At 41.2% G+C, this 18,957-nt stretch overlaps 1 protein-coding gene across 1 annotated transcript in view; it reads right to left on the reverse strand.

Moving 5' to 3' along the window:
- LOC133447256 (gamma-aminobutyric acid receptor subunit alpha-2) overlaps positions 1-18,957 on the reverse strand; it is a 71,313-nt gene that overhangs the window by 12,069 nt on the left and 40,287 nt on the right. The gene's annotated exons all lie outside the window — the stretch shown is intronic.

Below are 18,957 nucleotides of genomic sequence, written 5' to 3' on the forward strand. Positions count from 1 at the left end.
ATGAATATATAGTAAACCCCGTCTAAAATACAAAGGTAGGCCGCATGGTTCCCTACCAGCCGACAGAGCCATGAAACAGTGCCAGAGCTGCAGTAGCAGGCAGGATCTCCATACGGAGGATATCTCAAAGAGAAACCAAGATTAGACATGAGAAGACAAAGATGCGTTACCCATGGCAACAGAACACAGTAACATAGCTCATTTGCTGCGATTTTGAAATGAGGGCCTTGATACGTGCTGCCTTGGCAAGAGGAAAGTCCTTTCCAGTAAAGGGAAGGGGGAGGGGTGTCAACTCCCCAGACTAATCACAACAGATTTCTTTCTTTTTTTTTTTTTACACCCCCCCCTTTTTATAGTTATTTCGTCTGTGTTCCAGGCACTTACATTGTAAATCTCTCCGTTGCCGTATCCACAACCACACACCAGCATGAGAATTTAGAGAAATTGAGTGCACACGGTACCCTATGGAGCTCTATATCTTGTGTAATTTAATTTGCATGCCAGTCCTCGTGCCTGAGCTGCAGATGGGGGTGGAGGATGTGCACAAGGAATCCTCTGAATGTGGCTAAATCTTCTCCAGCGAAGCCTGTTATTGTGTTACTGGAAGGGGAGATACTAATCATAGGACACGGATAACAATCACATCCGGTTTCCTAAAGAAGCAGGGTAAAAAGGTTTTTTGATAAATGGATGGGGATACCTCAATCAACTGGATTACATGATTTCATGGCAGATTATAATAATGACATACCTGAAACCACTGATTCCCCTTAGTCTAGTTTCCTTCTTACTTCTTTTTGCCTTTTTATAACTTAGCTGTTGTTCCATTTTATATGATAAAGATAAAAATAAACTGAGGTCAGAGCATCCATCTGTAAATGTACTGCAGCGATCGTTAAGTTTCAACTGGAAAGAAGTTATTCAGCCTGAACTGATGCCTTAAAAAACCTCGCTGGTAAGGCACATCCTGTGGTCACGGAAAAGATGTTTCTCTCTTTCACAATTATTACTCTGCTTGAGGCAAAGTAAACAGTTTTTGGTCAAGAAACCGCCAAATGCATCCTGGAAACCTGGAAGGTTAATGGTTCACCACAGTCTTCCAGGAAGAAATGTGGTCAACAATGACAGTGATTCGAGATCGCTTAAGTGCCGGGTGAAATCTATTTGAATAAAACCAACAGCAGAACTCACAAGCCCAAGGACATAGCAACATTAAGGAAATAAAAAAAGCACTTTTCAGTCGGTCAGGTCCACAATCAGCCATTCAAAAGCTGATTTCCTGTCCTCAAGTCAAAGCCAAGCCTCTTGGGTCAGTTGCTTTCCCATTGTCACGTCCAGCGCTGTACAAGGACGTTCCGGTCCCCGATTTCTGGCATCATATTTGAGTGCAGCCTGGCAGGGCTTAATGGATCTGAAGGTGGTGTTTAGGTAGATGGAAGCTTTTACTGTTCAGTTCAGTTTTTTTTTTATAAACTGACAACTGCTGCTGACACTCGTCTCAGAAATGGTGGATTCAGGTTTCACTTTTTTAACTCCAGTTACACTTTTGCATCATCTCTCTGCTCTTGCGTGCTTGCTCTTGTTGTGCTGCTTGCGCCTCGCAATGGACTCAGTTGTCCTTTTCAGCGTACTGAATCACGAGGATCAGTTCATTAAAAAGATCCGTTGCTCACTGAATCATTCAGCACTTGATCTGAACTCTGACTGCAACAGAAACGAAACACAAACACACAAAAAAAACCCAACACATTCGTGATTCGGCTCATGATTCTCAGCTTCCAAAAGTGCTGTTGCTTCGATAAACACATCAGATTTTTCAGGAATTCAAAACATTTTGATGTCTTGGTCTACAGTTCGACATGGCTCTTGAACTTGTTGAGCCTTATTTGGCAGTTTGAGCAGCTGATCATAACTTAAGACCCATTCAGTGCTGCTGTTATTAGTTTGCTCTGTTGTATGGTATGTTTATTTATTTTGTATTTGTATTTATTGGTTTATTTGACAGGGACAATGCACATTAATAAAACATTGCTGTAAATGTGCCAGAGTTAGCCAAGAGGCTATTTTTCATCCGCAGTCCCTGGACAGATGTAAGGTGTAAAGTCCAGAAAGGTGCAATTAAGTTTTAGTGCTCACAGAGCTGAGTATTAATCAACCATTTCTTTAAATGAGCTCTAAATAAACTATATGTGTCCAGTTCTCTGATAGTTGCAGGGATGGAGTTCCATTCTAGTGCAGCTTTAACAGAGAATGCAGACTGACTGAAAGCACTTTTTCTGAGTGGAATAAAACAATCCCCTCTTGCTGCACCTCTTGTGAACCGATCAGCAGTTGTTTTAATGTTGACAAAGTGTCTGAGTGGAGGAGAAGTCAGGCCGTATATAATCTTGTGCATAAGACAAATATTTACATATTTAATAATATTTTCCCCACTCAACAAGTTATATTTTTTCAGTATTGGACAATGATGAAATACTGATTTCTTATCAAGGATTTTGAGTGTTCGTTTATACAAAAACTGTAATGGTTTTAGAGTAGTGGTGCTAGCCTGCGACCAGGTTGTTAAGCAGTAAGTGATATGGGTAATGACCATAGAATGCATATACATCTTAGCTGCCTCTGGTGACATGTAATCTCGAATGAACCGGAAATTTGAAAGATTGAACTTGACCCGGTTACAGACCTTTTTCACCTGAGCCTTGAAAGAAAGTTTTGAATCAATCAGCACTCCGAGGTACTTATATTCAGATACGACCCGTAGCTTCTCCCCTGAAACAAAGACATCAGGCTCTACAGTAGAACTGTTTGTCTTGGTGAAAAACATACATACTGTTGGTACATGAGTGGAGCCCTGATCCTGAAGACGATTGTCCTGTAACCCAGTCTCACATAAAAACGTACCCTGCCTACGTTGGTCCAAAGTGCAAAAACGTAGAGGGGCTACAATAATAGCCCTTGAATTGTTACATTGTTACATTTTTTCTGCCTATTCATTTTGCGTCCAAGTCACGTGACTTTCAAGATTCTGGCCGAGACACCAAAAAACATGGCGGACATTTCTAATTTTTTTGTGAAAAAAATCAATATTTTGAGCTAGTAAAATGCGTTTTGATTCCCTTTCTAGCTAGAAATATATATTTTACTTTCATAATATTCACTCAGTGAATGTACATAATCACTCGCTTGCTCGTTGTTGCAAAGTTCTTTCAGATCTTGCCAGAATAATGTGAAACTGCAACATTTTCAACCTGATTATCAGGTTGGGGAATTCCCTGGGGGTCCCCTATACGTCAGAGCAGGGCCGCCGCAAGGGGTGTGCGAACCGTGCGACCGCACAGGGCCTCGCGCCCCAGGGGGCCTCGCGCCCCAGGGGGCCTCGCGCTATGGGCGTTTTTTTTTTTTTTTTTTTTCCATTTTTTTTTTCCCCAATTTTTTTTTCGTTTTTTTTCGTTTTTTCCCTTATAAATATCAACAGTCACGTTCCATTACAGACCTAAATGTGTACTAGTCTGTGCATATCAATAAATATATGTGCAATGATGCGCGTGTCTGTTGTTCAACACAACTGATCAGACCAAGCGCAGACACAAGGTGCTCTGATCCTGACGGGTGGAGTTGGAACAAACTGTCACACAATGTCGAGAGAACGAGACAGATTCAGGAAATTTCCATCAGGGGATGAAAAAAGAGAAAAAACTAAAGAAAATTGAAGAGTTTAATGCCTCTCTGAAAGGCTCGTTTGATAAATTTGTTACAAAAATCACCGATCCGACCGGGTCTCAAGCAGCCGTGGGGGCCCGTGTCGAGGCAAGAGATGATGATGAGGCAGGGGAAGGTATCCAGTATTTTGCTAATTGGAGGGTTAAAATTGCGCATATAGACACCCAATCCGACCCGAAAAACCCCAAAATTTCGAGGGCCCCCCCAGCCATTTCGCACAGGGCCTCGCAAATCTCCCAGGCGGCTCTGCGTCAGAGTGACGAGCGGAGATCCTGATCACGGCCAGAATCTTGAAAGTCACGTGACTTGGACGCAAAACGAATAGGCAGAAAAATTTAACAGTAATACAATTCAAGGGCTATTATTGTAACCCCTCTATGTTTTTGCACTTTGGACCAACGTAGGCAGGGTACGTTTTTATGTGAGACTGGGTTGAGTGAACGCATCCTTCCTCCGCCCGCGTTAAGACGGAGTGACCCGCAAATATACCGACGCTTCGGCGAGCGGAACGGGGGACCATGCGCGCTTGTATTGTTATATTGTTACAGGCCCGTGTAGGTGGACTCATATAACGTGTTCCCTCACTACCGAATTGGTTTGTGCTCCTGTTTCCCCATCAAAAGCTTAAAGCGAGTGTGGTGGATTTTGCTCCACACACTGGCTCCTGAGTGGGAAACTGCAGAGCAATAAAGGTACGAGTGGTAAGAGATCACGTTTCCTTCCGTCATTACTAACCCACACGGACAAGTTAGAACCCCGGCCATCAGGCCTCCAAAACTTTCAGTTACCACTGGGTGGAGAAAACCTCCCCCAGCAGTTTTGAAAAGCACTGCTACTGGTTGCAAAGGTCTGTGCTCAGACTCCTTCCTTCACTGTTACTCAATAGCGCCACCCCTGGCAACAGGCTGGCACGTATGGAATAACCGCTACTTTGAGACTAATTTTGCTGTCCTGATAAAGTCAAGTGGTACCTCGTTTGGATTTATTCATTATTAATAACTATCGTAAGACAATTAATAACTCTCTAATAACTGAACCAGCCCTCCTTTATGGCACAACAAATGTGTGACTTTTAAGTGTTATATTGTATGAAGACCCATCCTCCAACTACATTTGCCGTTAGCGCGGGGTACACGGTGATACATTATCGCCAAAGTAATGTGTTTGTAGAGAAGCGATCACATGTGTTCAGTGTAGTCCGTCTCTGTTCGCTGCCCCGTTTACCACTGAGCTCAGCTGAACTATGAAGTTAACGGATCATGTCAGTAGGAGAGTGGGCTCAGTTTCTTCATCAAAAAGACTTTTTCATCATATGTGATCCACACATTGCTGCTATTCTACTTTATTAAGGAAGTGGCAGGTGCAATGTGTTTCCACCGTGCAGAGGTGTTAAGTAGAAATTTTGGTTATCTATACTTCACTGGAGTAATTACTTTTCAGACGACTTTTTACTTTTACTCCTTACATTTTCACGCAATTATCTGTACTTTTTACTCCTTGCATTTTAAAAACAGCCTTGTTACTCTATTTCATTTCGGCCTTTAAAAAAACTATCCAGTTAAATTGCTCCATCCGGATAGAGTGAATTTGGTTGTGGTTGTTTCAGATGTTCTTGTCCAGTTTTGTTCTTACATCCGTTCCCTCAGATTCCTGCAACTAAACTTGGATGTACATTCCAATAAAGGTTAGGATAAATGATAACATGCCTCTGAAGTTTGACTTTTTGCACCATTACAATACTTATAGGCAACTAGTCATCATATCTCCTGCTCTCTGAAACACATGTTAATGCTCAATAGTACACATATATGCTTCTTTAATATATTTGCATTATACTAAGATGCATTCATTTTCAATGGCTTTTGTCCTTAATGGCTTTTTCCCCCCTTACATTACTTTTACCTTTATACTTTAAGTAGTTTTGAAACCAGTACTTTTATATTTTTACTTGAGTAAAAAACTTGAGTTGATACTTCAACTTCTACAGGAGTATTTTTAAACTCTAGTATCTATACTTCTACCTGGGTAATGAATGTGAATACTTTTGACACCTCTGCCACCATGACGCAACATCGCGGGTGGGTCATAGGAGCAGCAAAATATTGCTAACAGCTTGAAAATGGAAAAGGGACATATTTTTCTAAGTGAAAGCTGAGACCAGGGCCGGTTAGCGGGCTTTGGCACGGCCTGGCTGGAGGTGAGGGAATGGATATTGATCATCTTTGGGCTGTGCAAAGCTAGACTTTCTGCAACAATCCTATCATAATTACTATAAAATATGATGAAAGGTCCATGAGCTACAGCTCTGGATGGAAATAAATGCTGTAATATTGCATGCACTTATAAAAAAAGTGAAAAAAAAAGCAAATGCATGCAAAGAGTTGTGCTTTAAAGGTTTAAAAAGTCTTTAGTCTCAGTTGACCGCTGCTAGCTCTCTTTTCAGCGCTCAGCCTATTGTTTCAGATGTTTCTGTAGTCACACTTGAGGTAGCGATGTTTGAACAAATGTGATCAGAATAGGCTTCAAAATCACTCTTCTGGAAACCTACGGGTGATGTCCCAAGGGATTGGTTCAGTTCTTCTTATGCAGTCCCGATGAATAAAATGCTTTCTTTTTTTTAACCTCTTTAAATACTGTTTTAAATCCCATGAATTACAGTATTTTCAGCAAGAGTATCACATAAATGTATTCAAGGGGAAACAAAAACAAGCAAGCGCGACATGACTGTGTGACAAATGAATGCACGGTTGGATAGTGGGGTTTCTGTAACAGCGTGCTGATACGTTCACAGTCTTATGCAAGACGTCTTTCCCACTGAGGCTTGAGAGCATATTCATTTGTGCCAAATGACCTAGTTTGCAAGTATGCTACACCAAACACTGACACACTAGCAATGAATGATTAATTTAAAACCAGCCAATCAGATAATCCGGAGTGACGAGTTAAACAAGAGAGACGGGCACTGGTAGGCATTTTGCCTTCTACCAAGGCATCAAACACCATTTAATCTAGATAGGAGCGTTTAGTGCGAGAAAGGAAATACCAACTCGGAGGGAATTCATCAAGGAAATCCCTGGTAGTGGATTGTAGCTGCCTGGGGAACTCTGCATACTGGTAATTAATATTTAAAGGCTGTACTGGCAAAGAGACATAAGGCGCTGTTATACTGGCATCCTGTAACATTTACATAAAAGTGTGCCGCCAGTTTCCCCCCCCGTTAACCTTTACATACCGGCCCAAGCAAGACAGAAAACTCCCACAAATGTGTGCCTTTACATTCACCGGAAATGAAGTGTGACTTGACGTTGCGTGCGATGCAACACGAAACGTCCATTGTGCATGTGCGCGCTGGTAAATAAAAACAATAATGGCATAGGACACAATGCTGTCAGCCTTCCACATATCTATGTCACTTAAAGCAAATGTAATCAGCGTTGTCTGACTGTGTTAATGTCATACTGAGTAATTGTGACCGACTCTTTGGCCTGACGACGGGTGACGTCATCTTCATTCAGTTATAAGGAGACGTCCCTTTCATACATAAGCGGTGCATTTTACATACAGGCACCGGGAAGGGGGGGATATGTTCTGCTCAGAAAAGCCGGTATTTACAGGACTGTCTCAGAAAATTAGAATATTGTGATAAAGTTCTTTATTTTCTGTAATGCAACTAAAAAAACAAAAATGTCATACATTCTGGATTCATTACAAATCAACTGAAATATTGCAAGCCTTTTATAATTTTAATATTGCTGATTATGGTTTACAGGTTAAGATTAAGATTCCCAGAATATTGTAATTTGTTGAGATAGGATATTTGAGTTTTCTTAAGCTGTAAGCCATGATCAGCAATATTAAAATAATAAAAGGCTTGCAATATTTCAGTTGATTTGTAATGAATCCAGAATGTATGACATTTTTGTTTTTGTAATTGCATTACAGAAAATCACAATATATTAATTTTCTGAGACAGTCCTGTAAGGGCCTGTAGCTGCATGCATACACATTTACATCTCTGGCCATTTTACACAAAATATCTAACCAGCTGCTTCCATGGCAGAAGTTCAAAAAGAAATGATCAAGACAGCCTGCTAAAGTTCAAACTCAGCATCAGAATGGGAAAGAAAGACGATTTAAATTGCGTTAAATGTGGCATGAATGTTGGCGCTCGACAGGCTGGTCTGATGTCTAAGCATCTCTAGGGTAAGAATAGTTTGGAAAGCAGAAAATGTCGCGTGAGTGAGAGTTCCCTGGTTAAAAATCCCTCGTTGATGCTGGAGGTCAAAGGAAAATGATCGTACTGGTTCAACAACCCCAGAACTCAGCAGTGACAGGCCTGAATGACTATCGGCCTGCAGCCCTCACTCCAGCAGTCAGGAAGTGCTTGGAGAGGCTGGTCATGACCCAGATTAGAGACTCCATTGACATCATTGCAGACCCTCATCCGAACCCCTAGAGGAAGAAACACCACTGATGATGCCATTTCATCAGTGATCCACACAGACTGCACCCGTCTGTAGAGCAGGGAGTCCTATTTCCGTCTGGTCTTCCTGGACTTCACCTCTGGCTTCAACTCCATCATCACACAGACTTTGGCTGGAGTCCTGGACCTCCAGACCAACTGAAGCCGGGCAGACACTGTGCGATTATCGGCTCGTTTTGAGCCGATTTTCCAGTCGTGCGACTATTTTTTGGATCGGGACGGATTTTGACCCAATCGTTGGTCGTGCCTCGTGCAGTAAACGTGAGGAAACGACGAAAGATTAACAGCTCACGACGAGCTCCCGATCACAAATCGTGAGGTCACAAGAAAATCAAGCGTGTTTGAAATCCTGGTCGCTCCTCGTGAAGGAATCACAGCTGAAGCAGCTGCGACCCGATTTGACTCATCCTTTCACAGAGAGCATGCGCAATCTCTGATGTCACGTCAAAAACTATTATTTTTAGTTTAAGTGTTGAAAATTCAAATTACAAATCATGTTTTAATAGCAGAAAAAAAAAGACTGCATTTCCATGTATGGTGCGGGTCACCGCGCACCCTATGCTGTAGGCTCTGCGTTGGTGTAACGCAGAACCATAAATCAGCCTTTAGTGTGCGCTCTGTGCTGTTCTGAACACTTCCCTCCGCCGAGACACAACTTTTGCGGTATGCGTTCATTGTTGTGTCTAAAAATGATGCGCAGTGCCGACCCAATCAGAAACAGTACAGATATTTGGGGATTTTTTTTATATATATAAAAAAATACAATTATAAAAAAATAAAGGATCCCCATAACCTTTGATCGGGTGGGCAGGACGCACGTTTGGGTGGACACAGCCCACCCCTGCCCCAAAACCGGCCTCGAGTTCCAGTACACAGAAGTCCGACGTGAGGATTATGATCGTATAGTGTGAGCAGACGGGTTGCATCCGAGCATCGGGTCGTACAGTGTGAGACCATAAATCGTGGGCTGTGAACTTTTGAACTCCGCGATCTAGTCGTGCAGTTTGAGATGGGGCAGTCTCATACGATTTAAAATATCGCACAGTGTATGCCCAGCTTGACCCCAGACTGCCAGGATCTGCAACACCGTCTCCTCCCCCATCCCCCTCAGCACCGGCTCCCCCCAGGGCTGTGTACCGAGCCCCCTCCTGTTCACTCTGGTGACACATTACTGCTCTGTGATGCACCCAAGCTGTCACATAGTGAAGCCTGCGGACGACACGGCCGTAGTGGGATGCATTACCAACAGCGACGTGTCGGAACACAGAGAGGTGGAACAACTGTTGAGCTGCTGAAGAGAAAACAACCTCTGCATCAATGTTAACCAAAGAGATGGTGGTGGACGATACCCTCCTCCCCTGTACATCTGAAGTGGTCTGCAGCTACAGGTATCTGGGTATACACCTGACCAAAGACCTCACCTGGAGCTGCAACACTTCCTGCCGGGTCGGGACGGCCCTCTAGCGTCTGTACTTCCTGCATCACCGTGAGGCAGAGCAGCTGCTCTGCAGCAGAGAGAAAGGCTCTGCAGAGGGCGGTGAAGGCGACACAAACGATTGAGGGAAGCAGCCTACCGTACAATGAGGGTACCGTTGCATGAGGTCACCAAAACGACATGGTCGGACGGGTTTCTAATGGCGCTTTTACACTAGTACCTACTCAGCCTGACTCGCCTCGCCTTGCACTCATTTCTTTTCAATACCCAGATCAGAAGTAGGAGGTTGGAGTGAAGCTGCTGTGACGTATTTGATTGTGTGATCTAAATGGAGAAGACAACAACACTAAAGATGTAGAACCTGGAGGAGATGATAGATGTGCTGCTGGATCTGTGGCTTGTGTTTAATATCAAGTTAAACAATGAGAGTGAGAGAAGCTTCAAAAAAACGCTTTTAAAAAAAATGTTGTTTGTCTCGGTGCTGCTGAAAAGTCAGCTGGAGCCGTGAGCAGGTATGAAGTGACAGAGCTCCTGGTAGATCTGGTTGTTCCTTATCGCCCGTCTAGATCCCTTTTTTAATTCTCTCCTCAGCCACCAGGTTTATGAACATCTGACCCTCAGAGTTGGATCATGAAACAGACTTTTGCTGTCATTGCTGGTCGAATAAAATGAACAAGAAGCCGTCAGAGTTGCTCTTTCTCTGATTTCCTCCTCCTGACTCAGACGTCTGACTCCAACCCCCCGACCAATCAGTGGCCTGTAGTGTGATGATGTCAGATACAGCCGACTCAGCCACTTAGAACCTCGGCAGAATAGATACAGAAAAAGTATCTACTCGGCACGTTAGACCCCTAGTGGAAAAGAACCAAACCGAGGCGAGTCGAGTCGGGCTGAGTAGATACTAGATGTGTGCTGCACCAATAATAATATTATAATATTATAATATAATGTTATTTTCAATTGGTGAGGTTTTCAATAACATATGCAAATTAGATGTATATTGTAATAATTCAGTTGTACCTGCATTATCTTCAGATACCTGGAAACATCATTATAGTACGTCCCAAAAATACAAATGGGTGCAAAAAGGAGGTGTTGCTGTGCATGCTCAGGCACATACAGAAGCATTTATCTCCACAGCGAAGCTTTGCAGCTGCCTACTCGTCCCCTAACCGTACAGTCTAACCTGGAGGCTATAACCGTCAGATCAATATCCTCAACCAGGAGCAAACTTCTCAGATTCTTTCATGATCATCCGACGGGACTCATTCTTTATATATTTCTAAACCATGATACTGACTCTTCATATCACCTGTATGATCCCATTTCCTTCAGAATGCCATGATTTGCAATGTTTTCAAAAGTGTTCTGAAAGTACTGATTAGTTTATGCAGATATTGCCATGATCACTTGGATTGTTACCATAACAACATACTTTTCCATACGCAGTGTGTATTTAAACCCAGTACTCGAGTTGTAAAAAAAATCAGGGGGGATGGTGGATTTTATCATATGGACACAGATAATTTGTGCTGATTACAAATAATATAATATATTACAAATAATAGCAATGACCAAAACACCTGCAGAAATACTGCAGGAATGACATAGCAGCAGTTAAATGCAGCTTTCTGTAAGCTTTAAATATCCACTGGGCTTACATCAAATACATCAAAACACAACAATAAAAAACAGTTTTCTGAACTTATCAATATGACTCTGTCCTTCACAGGATAAGTAAAATGGATCACTGCAAAAACTCACAATCTTAACAAGAATATTTGTCTTATTTCTAGTTAAAATGTCTCATTTTAGTAAAAAAAAAATCTCATTACACTTAAAACAAGAATCACTGAAAAAAACAACAATTTTCACCTGTTTCAAGTAAATTTTCACTTGAAATAAGTAGAAAAATCTGCCAGTGGAACAAGATTTTTTTTGCTTGTAATAAGAAGATAAATCTTGTTCCACTGGCAGATTTTCCTACTTATTTCAAGTGAAAATTTACTTGAAACAGGTGAAAATGGTCAAATAAGTTATTTTTCTGGTGATGACTCTAAATGTTGAAATAGCAGTAAAACCACATTCATTGATGAAATGACATAAGGGATGGAAAGGGGGGATGGCAGTTTTACAGGGGGGATGATTTTGGCCGTTTTTATTTCAGGGGGGGGATGGCATCCCCCTCATCCCCCCTCAACTCCAGTACTGTTTAAACCTTATGGTTAAGCCGAGTCCTTTTCAGCCTGTTCCCTATCAGAAGGCATCACTTACTGCTGTTTGGGCAAAATTTCAAAGGAGACACATTTAATCAAGGTTTTCAATGTATCAAATTGTGAAAGTGTCCAATTTTAACGAAACAATCACCTCCTTAGCTCAACTAAGATCTTTTGGCTCTTACGTTAAACATGAACATGAGGGTAAAATCTTTATCTCTAGTTTGCGTAAACCTAAATGCGTTGTTAAATGCCTTAATCTGGCCAAGCGACAAGTAACCAAAGTTTAATAAAAGTATAAAGGAAAAGAAAAAGAAAAAGAAAAAAGTTAAAAAAAATAAGCTGAAACTGGTCTAGGACTCAGGATTTTCCAGTAAGTCCAGTCACCCTCCAACCTCCATCAGGAACTATTTTGGTTGTTCATGAGGAAGGACTCTATAGAGATGAGATATCAAAAGACCTCAGAGTTTGAAATCCACACTAAATTGTTATTTATTCATCAAAACCTATAAGCAGCTTTTGTTCTATTCTTTTAATGTGTTTCTCTGGGACGTCTGCTGTCTGGTCAGTGATGTTGCGTTCGTAATTCCAGGCACAGAAACATACAGACTTGATAACGACTCTGGCTCCGGTATTTCTGAGCATCTGTGTCGCTGGGCTTGTGCGCCACGCGATACTTCTATTTTTGGTCCTCATTATCAAATTCTTTTATAGTATACCCTATTTTCATATGTCTTTGTTTTCTTTGATTTCTGTATTCATGGTATTCTGAATTTACTTTGTGATTTTTATAAAGCCTGAACTTGGTTAGAGGGCATTTCTATTTCTGTATGCACACACAGAAAAAGAGATTTTTCAGTCTTTCAAAAGATATCCTAAACATGTCAGTCCTATTTTTAGACTCGTGAGGTTATACATTTTTCCACCACATTTTTAACAGTATGAGAAATTCTCTGTAAACGAGAACCGCTGAGGTCAAGGGAAAGTCATGCCAGGCGGTTCTCACAAAGTCCTTGCCTTATTGTCATCCTTGTTCAATAACCACTGTCTTCCCTGGTAATTCATGCAGCTTGCTGCTGCATCAATACTTTCAACGAACAAGTAACAGAAGCAATCATGACCTCAGTACCATTTTAAAGAGTGTTGTGCTCTACTATGTCATGTTGCCCCTAAAAACACGCCGGTTTGGCTCTGAGAGCACGTCTGCTGCCAGGTCCGAGGTGTAATTATGACACTTACGCCCACCTGTACTCTCCCACAGGACAGCAATGTGCAAAAGCGGAGCATCAGTCCCAGCAGTAAAAGACTGTGAAGGGTAGTCTGGGTTCAGCAGTGTGGGGACCTATTATGAAAAACAAGTTTTTCTTGCTTTAACATATATAAAGTGGTCTCCCCTCAGCCTGCCAACTCAGAGAAGGAGGAAAGCAACCAAATTCTGCAGTGTCTGTACAGCCGCCCGGATGAGCCGTCCAGTGTGATGTGGATCTACGAGCTGTTCAGATTCTGCTGATTTTCGTTACTTAACCAAAATGCAAACCACGCCCACAAATGTATAACAGTGTAACTGCATGCGAGCGTCCGACAATCGCGTAGCACTGCGTGACATCGGACACTCTCTGTCCATCTCCCTCCAGCAGCTGCCACTTTATTGAGGTTTTTGTAGTGAAATGAGGAGGAATCATAGAGATAACTTCCCATTTCAACTAACCGGGTCAGCCGTTCCTCATCCATGACTGTTTCCTACAGCGCTTTCAACCGGCTTTCAACGTGAGCGACAGGAAAAGAATAGAAGCAGGGCGTCCGACAAATGTTCAGCTCAAAACGGTCGCGTAGCGTCGTGCTGCGCAGCGCTGCGGTGTATCGTGTCATTCAGGCAGCCAATCAGCACAGAGCCTCATTATCATAGCCCCGCCCACTCAGAATCAAAAAGCTCAATCAAAATCAAAAGCTTGTTTTTAAGACATTTGAGGCCTGTTTAAAATAGGGATTAGATGCCATAATAGGTCCCCTTTAACTTTACCCCGATGCAGACCAGGGCAAAAGACCAGGGCAAAAGTTATTAGCTTTAGGAACTATTTTGTTACCTTAAAACAGGGGCGTTATTTTCATTTTCATTTCGGGCCACATCACGATCATGAATGACCTTTAATCATGACTTTTAATCTCCACATTAATAGTTATGGCATTGTGGCCTTGAGTTTGACACATGTGCCTTAAAACCTCCTGACATATTACAATCAAATGTCTTATTTATCCTTCAACTTAACACATTTCCTGGGACCAGAAGGCTTGCCTAGTCGATCTGCTCCTCAGTTGGACTGAGCAGGTGTCATCTCTACAAACTCTGAAGTCTTTCTCTTTAAACCTCAGTTTTTATGATATTCTGAAATCTGTCTCTGGTAAAGTACTGCAAGTAACTAGACGGATGTACGTTGAAAAATCATGCAGCCGCTTTCTTTATTTTTCTTCTTTTTCTTGAGCCTTTTTGAGTGCTTCATTGACCCCGCCAGCCCCCGACCTCCTGACATCCTTCCTCATTGATCAGTCACACAGTGCTTCCCAAATGTGCACAAATCAATATCAAAACAGCATCATTTCTGGGATTGGCTGTATCTGTTAGTTATCTTTAAACTAGAGTTAGTTGGTGTCTCAGGCTGAGAAGAAAGAATCTCATCCTCCAGTATTTATAAACGGCACAATTCACTTTCCCTGGCTCCCATAGATATAAAAACCAGGGCTGCGCTTATGCAGTTCAGAGTTTGAACTATAAATGGATGAACAAAAGTTTTAAAGGCATTTAGCAAATTGTTAACTTTTTTTGTTGAAATTTTGCATATTTTTGTTAAAAAATTGTATTTCCAAGTACAAGTAGAGTTATTCTGTGTAATCTCTCCTACAGTCTAGTCTTTGATCTGTTCATGTTGCAGCTAAAGCAAAGTTCCCTCTTACAGCCATGTGAAAAAAGAGAGGGTAGTCTTTTAATTACAGGGTCTTATAACCAAAATTATGTAACTACAACCTCAGGTGAACAATAATATGTGACATACTTCACAGTGTCCTTATTTTAGCAAACCAAAACTAATCAAAAAAGATTAATACTGATCATTGCTTCCAAGTGATAGTTTTCCCGTTCAAATAAAATAGGTTTATTTGTCATACATTTAAATCGCTGGGGTTTTACTGTTTTTTTTGTTCTTTTAAAACAAATGCTCCTGTTTACCAAAGGGAAGACTTCAGACGTGTATTAACACAACGCCAAAAAGGAAAAACATCAGTAATGGTCATAGAAAAGCAACTGTTGCTATACATCAATCTGAGTAAGACAGTTTGGAGTCCATTATTCTGAAAGTCTCAGCAAGTTTACTTTGTGTAGGACAAAACAATGCCCCCAGAATGGCAAAAGACGTAAAAGCTAGATCTCAGGCTCCATAGGCTTTAGTTACCATGTTGATTATTAAAATAAACAGCAAGTAAACTGTCATGCACTGGTATTTGATTGCAAATGTATCTGCGTTCTACTGATGGGGATTTGTGCCTTTTTGCTCTTGTACTTCTCTGTTTTATCATGAAAGTGCTTCTTTTTTTATTTTGCCTATTTGTCTGACTTCCTCTATTGGTCCGCTCTGTCCTGATTGTCAACACCTTGGAGTCATTAGTCTCTGCACATCAGTCAGTGCATGTGTCCTTGTTTCGCCTCATATTTCCTCCCTTCTCTACCAGTCTGTCATCTCTCTGTCCTCCTTTCTCTGTCCGTCCCTCTGCTCCGACATCTGCTAGTCTCTGCTCATCTCTACCTGTTGTTCCGTCCTGTATCCTGCTTTGTGCAAAAATATAGGACTATATTTTTATTTACCACCGCCTCCAGGTCTCCTGCATTTAGGTCTAGTTCCTTGAACCTGACATAATGCGCTTTACTTGTTTGGAGGGATTGTGTGCAAGGATTGCGAGCAGAAAACCTTTTGTCTCCTTTTCTCTAAAATGAAGAACAAGGCAGTATGCCTTAGGCTTGCAGAGCTGCTTCTGAACAAACCACAAGACTTGAAGAATGTTAGCGATGAGACCACAGTGAAGATTTCCAGCCTTAATGCACAGTGTCAAGTTTCTCACAAACCATCCATCCATCATCCTTCTATACCCAGTGTATACTTAGCAGGGTGACGGGGGTCTGCTGGAGCTTATCCCAGCTCACTACAGGCGAGAGGCAGGAATACACCTGGACAGCTCGCCAGTCCCTCACAGGGCCACATAGATACACAGACAACCGTGCACATTCACATTCACAGGCAATTTATAATCAACAATTAACCTAACATGCATGTTTTTGGACTGTGGGAGGAAGCCGGAGTATCCCGAGGAAACCCACTTCTCACAAACCGAATGCAGCATACAGTATACAGTAAAGAATTTTAAAAAACACCTCATAACCAGAGGTGGGTGGTAACGAGTTACATTTACTCCATTACATTTACTTGAGTAAGTTTTGGGAAATTTTGTACTTTTAGGAGTAGTTTTGATCACTATACTTTTTACTTGTACTTGAGTAGATTTGTGAAGAAGGAACTGTTACTCTTACTCCGCTACATTAGGCTACGTTGAGCTGTTACTTTTCTTTTATCCCTTTTATCCGCGTATGCGTCAATCTCATGACATCACTGGTGATTCTTTAGGAAAAATGTTTGTTTTTGCATGTTTTGTCACATTTACACAGACTCAAACACACACAGAGTTTCTATGAGTTCATGTTGTTCTAGTTCTGCCTGGTTAAAAGTACAAAGGCTTGACATTTTGTGCTACTTGTGCTTAATTTATTTTTTTATTCTGTTATTATTTTATTTATTAAAGTACTTGAATTTACTTTAAGATTATTTTAATTCAAGCTATTTTTTATGAATTTTAATTTATTTTATTATTTTATTGATTTAATTGGCCTGAAGATGATTATTTTTTACTTTAGTCTGTTCTAATGGTTGTGTTAAAAAAAATAAATCAGATGTTACTCAACAGTTACTCAGTACTTGAGTAGTTTTTTCACCAAGTACTTTTTTACTTTTACTCAAGTAATTATTTGGATGATTACTTTTTACTTCTACTTGAGTCATATTATTCTGAAGTAACAGTACTTTTACTTGAGTACAATTTTTGGCTACTCTACCCACCTCTGCTCATAACAAGTGTCAAGTACAGTGGTGGAGGAACAACGAGTTGAGAAAGGATTCCTTTGTATACCAAAGTATTCTTGTCAAAAGTCACCCACCTGTCCAACAGGTAAAGCTAGATTAAGATCTAAAATAGAAAGTTGGACGTCGATGTCCAGACCTCAAATGGAGTAAAATGGTCCGGTTGGAGCCTTTAATAGGGGTTAAAGAAATAAAAGTGCTGCACGCTGTACTTGGGGTGCATATATCATTTATTACATATGCCCACATAATACTGTGTGACTGTGTGGATGCCTGAATTGTGAACATGCAGGCATGTGACACACATTGTGAAGTGTTTTGTTGAACACATTTTGAATGCTGCCAACTTCAGTGAACTCAGCAACACTGTAAATAACGCTATATAAACAGGATTAAATTGAATTAAATGAGAGGGGCTGAAATCCTCCGGAAGATGCGAGAGGCTGATATTATTATGGAGAAAATCTCACATTGTACTGTACGTACCAAATGTTAAGACTTGGTAAGGAGCAGATATGTTTCTCACTACTGTCCTGATAAACAAAACAGAGTGTACTTTCTTTCTCACATCATCATCATCATCATCATCATCATCATCATCATCATCATCATCATCATCATCATCATCATCATCATCATCATCATTTCTCATCTCCTATGTTTCCTATCTATTACAGTTTTTTCTGAAAGCTTAGGCGCTAATCATGTTCTTGTAGCACAATTTCTAAAACTATTAACACATATAGCAAAACCACTCACTGAGTTAGCCAAACTAAAAGCACAAATACTGCTTTGCACTCAGTTTGTAATTTTGTAACACACACTTTGCAAAACTGTAGGCACAATTCGCTGCTTACACTCAATTGCCAAATTTCCAAAACACTCCTAGCAAAATTATACACATGTATGGCTATTATTTACACTATTTTGCCAACTGTCTGGCACACTTTCACATGTGAAAACAATTTTAGAGAATTAGTTCACTTTGCAATCAGCCTAAGCACTATAAATAAGCCACAGGTAAGCTGTCTGTGTGGAGTACAATGGAAGGAGCAAGAAGAGTAAGAATCAGAGGAGGCCGAGGAAGAGGACGTGGAGGTGAAGGAATTGGAGGAAGAGGACGTGGAGTTGAAGAAGCAAGAGGGAGAGCACGTGGAGGTGAAGAAGCGAGAGGTTTAGAGGAAGTTAGAGGAAGAGGACAAGGAGGAGCAAGAGGAGGACGAGGAGGGGGAAGAGGAAGGGCCAGAGCAGACCTGATATGTCATCATATGGGACAATGTTTCCATAGGGCTGCTTTGGTCCGCAACTGGTTTACCGATCACCCACTCTTCATGGCACTCAACCTCCCCCATACTCTCCATTCTTCAATCCGATTGGCATCAGGCATCATGTCAGGCCTGGATACGGCATGCAAGGAGGTATTTTCCCCAGTGCCTTGGACTGGAGGACATCACATGCCATGTGGATGAGATTTTGTGGCCGGACCCAGAGAGACGGCATGATGTAGGCTGATTGTCTTTTTTTTGTGAATTTATTATTTTGTGTTCTGTGCTGTGTCTTTGTTTTGACGAGTGTGAATAAACACCAATACTTGAAGTTTGGATCCCTGTGTGTTTACAGAACTATGACAAAAGTATGACCTCAAACTGACCTAGCCTACCTTGTGCACAGAAAAAGAAAAAAGCCAGATGTGTTTTGTATTCATACCATCAGTGTGTAGTTGGCACATTATGTGCTTAGTAAATGATGGCATGTGTTTACTATCTGATATGAAAACACCATTTTTACTAAGGTGTGTAGAGTTAATCAAACTGTGTTTGCTTTTACAAGAGAACTATAACGTTTTGATAATTTGGTGAAAGGTTTTCTCATTTGTGTGTAGAGTTTAGCAAAAATAGCCAATGTTACAAAAAATGTACTTAAGCA

The sequence above is a fragment of the Cololabis saira genome, chromosome 7 (assembly GCF_033807715.1).
Source record: "Cololabis saira isolate AMF1-May2022 chromosome 7, fColSai1.1, whole genome shotgun sequence".
Taxonomy (NCBI): Eukaryota; Metazoa; Chordata; class Actinopteri; order Beloniformes; family Belonidae; genus Cololabis; species Cololabis saira.